Source organism: Lissotriton vulgaris, chromosome 10, assembly GCF_964263255.1.
Source record: "Lissotriton vulgaris chromosome 10, aLisVul1.2, whole genome shotgun sequence".
Lineage (NCBI taxonomy): Eukaryota > Metazoa > Chordata > Amphibia > Caudata > Salamandridae > Lissotriton > Lissotriton vulgaris.
Window position 1 is genome coordinate 973,750,186 of NC_141698.1, and position 7,833 is coordinate 973,758,018.

Sequence of the window (7,833 nt, forward strand, 5' to 3'; positions counted from 1 at the left end):
CTGGAGGAGGAGGATAGAGGAGCATGACTGAGTTCTTGTGAACTTGTGAACCTGAGGAATGCAGACTGCGGCACCTTCAAATTAATAAGGAAATAAGTGAAGACAGTTCTGCTGATTGGCTTGTTGTTGTGATTAGGTGATTAAAGTTTTGTCGTGGTAAAAGTTGCAAAACAAAGAAAGACACACAGGAATAAAAGTGAATAAGGATAAAAAAGAAAGTAAGTCATTTTCAGGGCTTGGTGTCAGGGAAGTATAGCTCATCCTTAAACTCTGCGAATTGAGACAGGAGTAGGTCAGGTAACAGAGAAGAACTTCCTTCATCTAAGTCGGTGTCCTCTTCTTCCGCCGTGCATTCTTGTATTTTGTAATCTGGTGGTATGAAGTGCTGATTCATCTTGATCATTGTTAACCTCTCCACATTTTTGGCCGAGAGGCGGCTCCTTTTTGAGGTTACAATGCCACCAGCAGCACTGAATACATGTTCAGAAGACACACTTGCGAATGGGCAAGGCACGTCATTTATAGCTAGGTTGGTGATCTGTCGCCATAGATGCCTTTTCCCATAACAATTCACCAATGGGTTCTGATTAACAAATACCTCTGTTGGGTCATCCAGATAGGCCTGCACCATCGACTCAAGGTTCTCCAGGGTTCCTCCACTTTGCGTACTTTGTTCTGTGGCCTTTGCATCTCTGGAACGAACAAACGCTTGCAGAGTTAGCCAATCCGCTTCCGACAATATTATGGCTGGGCCTGGTGCGGATGATGATATGGTTACTGGTGTTGTTAACGGCTGAGAGGGAAAGTGACTCTTTTCGGCCACAGATTCAGAAGTGGACCATGACGCCACATGGCCTGCTGATTCAGTACTACTACTGCCGCTTCCTTCAATTTTCTGCCGCTCTTTTTCGAACCGAGTGGCTGACACAGCTAGCCAATGTTTGTACTTTGTAACATCTGCTTCATCAAAAGGAATGAATGCTTTGCTGGCCACTGCCTTTTTGTACCGTGGATCCAGAATAGTGGCACAAATGTAATGTTATTCTGTATGCATGTTTTTAAGCCTTTGATTGCCAACTAGGCGGCTTAATAAGATCTCCGCCAACTGATATGCGTCTTGCTTGTCAGTATCATCTTTGAACGCCTTCAGTTGGTGCTCTAGCATGCGCAATATCGCCTTCAGTTGGTGCTCTAGCATGCGCAACAATGGGATAGCTTTGCCCAAAGTACAGTCCTCCCTGCTGACTTCACGCGTGAAGACCTTAAAAGGACGAAGCATGTCTGTCAGGTCTTTAACTAGATTCCATTCCTCCAACTCTAGCCACATGTCTTTCATAGTAGAACCCAGTCCAAAGACATACTGATTGATTACCACCCACTGCTCAGACAGACGCTCAAGCATGTAGAAGGTTGAGTTCCAACATGTTACCACCTCCTGGATGAGTCCTTTGACTGGCAGTCTACGTTCATGTTGCATGCGCCTCAGCTCCTTCCGGGCCATAAAAGAATGGCTGAAATGTGTGCAGATTCTTTGGCAGGTGGTCAGTAACTTGCTGACTGTATTTTCTTTTTTCTAGAAATCTTGCACAACCAAGTTTATACAGTGCGCCAAACACGGCTCTCTGAAATAGCCACCCTCATGCATGGCCTTAACTACATTATTGACATTATCCGTGGAAACATAACCAATCATGCGCTTTCTTGGAGACAGCCATTGAAAGACCTTTGTGTTAAACTCATCCAAAATGTTTAATGCAGTATGACATTTCTCCATGGCAAACATGGCTACTGTTGCATGTTTCAGAGTAGCTTGAAAAATTGTGTCCTGGTCAACACCTGAGTTTATCTTTGCTCTAACCCCTGAAAAAGAGGCCCAGTGTGCAGTGATGCACATGTAATTAAGGGCTTGGCAACTGGTCCACATGTCTGTTGTCAGGTGTATAGTGTGAACAGCACTCTTCTTCAAAGCTGCCCCAATCACCTCCAGCACATCTTCATGTAGTGCTGGAACCGCAACTCTGGCAAAATAGGACCGGCTAGAAACCTTCCATTTAGGGCAGACCGTTACCACAAATTCTAGAAAACCCACCCCTTCCATGAAAGAAAAAGGGAGAAGGTCCAGCACTATCATTTTAACCAGCTTTGAGTTATACAGACACGCCGTTGGGGGTTGCGTTCAAATGGCGCATCCGACCAAAGCATGCTTCTAATGGTGGGCTGGTGCATTTTACGGGATGATGATGATGATTACTTCAACCCAGTTAGGCTCATTGGTTTACTTTTTCGCTTTGGTGTCTCTCCCAGACTCTTAGTCTGCCTCACAAATGTTGCATGGGTAGAGGGTGTGCTGCTGCCAGGGGTACTGGGTGTACCTGAAAAAATGTTTGTCGCTTCTTCAGTCCCCCCCTGCACGATAGGCCCCTCTGCATCATCATCAGATGCAATACCAACGGATACATTTGGATTTGTTGTACTTTTGGCTCCCTCGATCTTCATTAGGTGCGCATCCCAAATGATAGGGTGGTGTTTTTTGAGATGACCTCTCTGGCCTCCGGTGCCATAGTTGGTACCAAGCTTACCACGACTAACATACGTATTACAAATGAAACAAACGACCATGTTTTCCTGCTTTTTGCTAACACTAAAGAAGTCCCAGACTGGGGAATGGAAATGTCTGCTGGTGGTGGAGGTGCTACTTTCACTTTCAATGCCAGATGAAGTGGAGGATGGGTGTTGATGACATTTACTGTGTTGTGCACTTATTACAGTACCACTACTTGAGGTAATGGAGGTCGTGCTGGATGGAGGTCCCTGCCAGACCTTCTGACGAGAAAATATGGAAGCTGTAGGTGGTGTTGGCGTACCAGTTAACTGCGATGGTGGTGGTACCAGTTCCACGCCACCCACATCCCGTTCAGCAGCATTTCAGAATAGGGTAAAAATGGTTGTTTGCTGCATGCCTGCTGGGGCTGGAGTCACGTCTGTGATGACTAGGTTGTCGTCAGATTGTTCAGCAGAATACACCACTTCTTGTTCGTCATCCTCACCCATAATTAAAAGCTTTGCAGGAACCTTCCTTTTAGACTTAGCTACCTTTGCAGGCTCATGGCGTGCCTCACTCTCAGACTCAGAATGCATTGTTGTATTTGGTGGTGGGTTCCAGTCGACATCAAGGTCATCAGAAAGAAGGGGGCTTGAAGAAGAACTTGTAGTATCTCTCCTAGATCTTTTTCTTGCTGGGGATCTGGAAGACAATGAATCATCAGGAGGAGTGGCTACCTCAGATGATACCTTGGCTTGAATGTCGATTTCCTGATGTGCCCCTACTTCTGGAGGAACAAGCATTGTGGGAACTTGTGCCGCTCCATGCGCCTCTAGTTGCGCCTCTCCATGCACCTCTCCTTGCGCCTCTCCTTGCGCCTTTCCTTGCGCCTCTCTTTGCGCATGTACTTGGGCTTCTACTTGCTGCACAAGTGGTTGTTGTTGTGGCTGTGGTTGTTGAACACTCGTCAGATAAGTTACAACCTGTGTTGATTGGATGCTACTTTCTTGCGATGAGCCAACATCACTGGTCGATGGTGATTGAACAAGTAAAGTGGCTGCCTCTGCAGCACTCATGGACTTGGACCTAACTTAGCGTGGTGGTGGCACTGAGCCCAACGAAGCCGAGGTGCTGCTCCCAGCTTGGTCCCCGGCAGACCCCGCTGCTGCAGGCGTAGTTTTTTTTCCCCAAAAAATGTGCCGGTCGGCACACCATTCTCCTTGGTAAGTGGCGCCACTTGCTTCTTCTGCTCCATCTTACTGGCAACTTTCTTGCTAGAGGAGCTACGGGCACCTTTATTTGGGGCCATCTTCTTCAGATGTCAGAACAGCAGGCCGCAGTTGCACGAGTTGCAGAGTTGTCTGTGGCCACATGTGACATTGTGCTGCACGCACCGCAGCAGGACTTCTTCCTGGCACGGATGATGAATGATGAGGCTGATTCGTCTTTGTGCACCTAAAATCAAACGAAGCCAGAGGAACATCCGTTAAAAAAAATTTGAATATGTCGTGCTTCAATTAATAGTTTGCAAATAGGCATTTATTATTACAACACACCCAAAAATGGAAAGACCAAAAATAAAAATTGCAAATGTATTTCTAATAAAAAATGGATGTTTAAATTAATGGCTTCAAAATGGACCCTTGACTCCCAGCAGCATGGCTGGGCCCTGCCTGGACCAGGCCTCAAAATGGCCCCCACCCACATGGCCAGGCCACAACAACACCCCCAAAAAGTCAAAAAACACACAGAAATCACCAGAATCCAATGCCATCCATGCCCTCAATGATGTTTAAATTCAAGATACCCCACAGAAAGACTTGGTCCATGCACAACTGACTGCCCCTGGGCATAGTGGGTGAAAGCAAGGCAAACTGGGTGCAGGCCTGAGCACACTGCCTGGCTTCAAAATGGACCCTTGACCCCCAGCAGCATGGCTGGGCCCTGCCTGGACCAGGCCTCAAAATGGCCCCCATCTACATGTCCAGGCCCCAACACCACCCCAAAAAGTCGAAAAACACACAAAACTCACCACAAGCCAATGCCATCCATGCCCTCAATGATGTTTAAATTCAAGACACCTCACAGAAAGACTTGGTCCATGCACCACTCACTACCCCTGGGCCTAATGGGTGAAAGCAAGGCAAACTGGGTGCAGGCCTGAGCCCACTGGCTTCAAAATGGACCCTTGATCCCCAGCAGCATGGCCAGGCCCTGCCTGGACCAGGCCTCAAAATGGCCAACACCCACATGGCCAGGCCCCAACGCCACCCCAAAAAGTTGAAAAACACACAAAAATCACCACAATCCAATGCGATCCATGATCATGATGTTTAAATTCAAGACATCCACAGAAAGACTTGGTCCACGCACGACTCACTACCCCTGGGCCTACTGGCTAGTGAGGCTTAACAGGCAACCCCAAAATTAAACAAAAAACACACATAAAACAGTGAGCTACAATTCCATGACATAAATGAGATTTAAGTTCAACAAAACTCACAGAAACAGTTGTATCATGCACCCATGACTAACTCTAGGCCTACTGGATACTGTGGCTACCAAAAAATATGTATTTTTTAAAGTTGGGAAAAAGTTTTAAAATTGTAGTTACAGCAACTGCAATGCCCCAAACAAACAACACCAACTTACTTGTAAAATCTCAAATCCAAAAGTGATCCAAACTCCAAAGTCCAAAAAGTCCTCAAATACAAATATCCAGCAGCAGCCACAAAAAGTAATCCTTCCAGCTCCAGATCCAAATGAAAAGTGACCAGGACATGGACAAAGCACTGGGAGGAGCCTGCTGGACAGGAAAAGGAAGTTGGACACTCTGGGGCACTTCCTTCCTCCCACCCACCCAAAAATAGACTCCTTGCACAAAAAAGTGCAGCCAAATGTCAATCTGAGGAGTTATTCTGATCAAAATCATCATTTTCAGAAGGTTTCTGCTGCCTGCGGCGGATTTATTGTGCAGAATTGCAATGTTTGCAAGTTCGGGAAAGCGAGCTGTTCAAATCTCCCGCCGGAAGTCAACTGCGCGCCACAGCTACATGTTCGCAATTGTTTACTCCCGCGATACGTGATTGCAGGCCCTTATGACGTACTCGCATTGTCAAACTCTTGCTGTGCAAGATGGTGGGCCGCGATGACGCACTCGCGGTCGAAAAACTCTTGCGCGATCATGCATGATCCAAAATGACGCAGCACATGCAAACAGGGAGGAAAACAACTCTTCAAATGCAGAATCACGGTAAGCCAACGCCGTGCGCGCAAGATTGTATTTTTAAAGTGCGACCAAGCAAAAAATCCGCCAGCTTGCAAATTTTTGGGCAAATTCGCGGGATTCGCGGACCGCAAAATTGCCAAAAATCTGCAAATTTCGCGAACAAAACGGATTTTACGCCCACGCCTATGAAAAAGCATCCGTCCTCCCCATGTCCCTGTGATGGGCCTTCAAAGCATTGTACCATGCACTTTCTACTTTTATGTGACTTGTTTTTGCCTTTAGAATTGCGTTCCTCAAACCACTTTTTAAAAAATATGGGGTCAAAACTATAAAAGCTGCTATGTCACTATCACTTGCCATGGAAGAACCGGGGATTTGTTTCTTTGCTGCTACATTTATCCTCAGCTCAATCAAGGTCAGAAAGAGTATGGTGTTTTAATATATTTCTTTTTCTTTTTAAATTGTCATAAAGCCAGAGGTGGACAGGTTGCCCAATGCACTTTGCCCTTTACATCGTATATATTACTCGGTTTCTAATAATGTATCCTCAGCTCAATCAAGGCCAGAAAGAGTTTGGGGCCAGATGTAGGTAATTCCTATTTACCGACTCTTAAATACCGAATATTACCGATTTGGTATTTAAGAGTCGGTAAATAGGAAGGGGGGAGATGTAGGTTATTCGAATTCAAGAATTACCAAATCGGTAGGATTCGGTATTTACCGATTCAGTAAATACCGAATCGGTATTGCCCATTGATTCCTATGGGCCATGAAGCCCATAGGAATCAATGGGCAATACCGATTCGGTATTTACTGAATCGGTAAATACCGAATCCTGCAAGAGTGCAGGGGGTGTCACTTTGACACCCTCTAGCACCCCAATTCAGGACTTGTGTGCCATGTGGCACACAGACATGCCGTAAGGGCATGTCTGTGTGTCACACTGCACAGGTGTGCATGCACAGATGTGCATGCACACCTGAATTCGGTATTTTACCACCCAATAGGATTGGGTGGTAAAATACCGATTCTTAAGGGCCTGTGGCACTCTTAGGAGTGCCACCTACATGTGGATTTACCGAATCGGTAAATATACCGATTCGGTATTTTACTGATTCTGTAAATTTACCGATTCGGTAAATTTACAGAATCGGTAAAATATAGGCCCCCTACATCTGAAAACCCATTTACCGGTCGGTAACGGCCAAATTCGGCCGTTACCGGCTGGTAAATGGCCACCTACATCGGGCCCATGGTGTTTTAATGAACTTCTCTTTCTTTTTGAATTGTTATAAAGCCAGAGGTGGACAGGATGGCCAATGCACTTTGCACTTTATATCGTATATATTATTCAGTTTCTAATTATGTAATTATATCACAGCAAAATTGGAGGCCTATTATACTGGGATTGTGCCTATTTTTATTAGCTTTTATCTGTTAATAGTGTAAACTTATAATGTATTTACGGTTCTAACAATGACAATGTCTACTGTCCCTAACAGCTGCTAATGTCAAATTGTTTACATGAGGCGATGAATTACGCCACACCTATGCACTTTCAATCCAACTGTTTTTAACAATGGTACCCAGTAAGAGCAGTACTACAATGTACGCTCTCTCGTATGAATCTGGATGCACATGTTTCCATTTTGATAATGAACTGTTTTTTAGTCTGTTATGCATCATTTGTGTGCTTTTATGGTTGTTTGTTTCAACGGAATAAAGCTAATTTTGAATTGAATTGAATTCACTGCACATTTTACATCCACTGGTACTGCACCTTCCCTGGAAGGGTCTCACACTACTGTACTAAATCCATACTAGCAGAAAAGGAAGGTTTGAGAATTGTAATAAGTTAAGAAAGAGACAAATGTCTGACATCGACTGGGAGACTCAGTTCATTTCATGAAGCTTTATTCGGTACATGATAAAAATGACCACAAATGCATAGCACACAGGCAACAGAATCAAAAATACAAACATGATTAAAAACTCCTACTTTTCCTAAAAGCCATCGATTTACAAATAAAACTGGCAGTATAAAAACATACGTCGGGGTGGT

General features: G+C 45.1%; 1 pseudogene; it reads right to left on the reverse strand.

Annotated features, from left to right (window-relative positions):
- Positions 1–229: 229 nt before the first annotated feature.
- LOC147689089 (zinc finger BED domain-containing protein 6-like) lies at positions 230–1,453 on the reverse strand (annotated as a pseudogene).
- Positions 1,454–7,833: the final 6,380 nt, after the last annotated feature.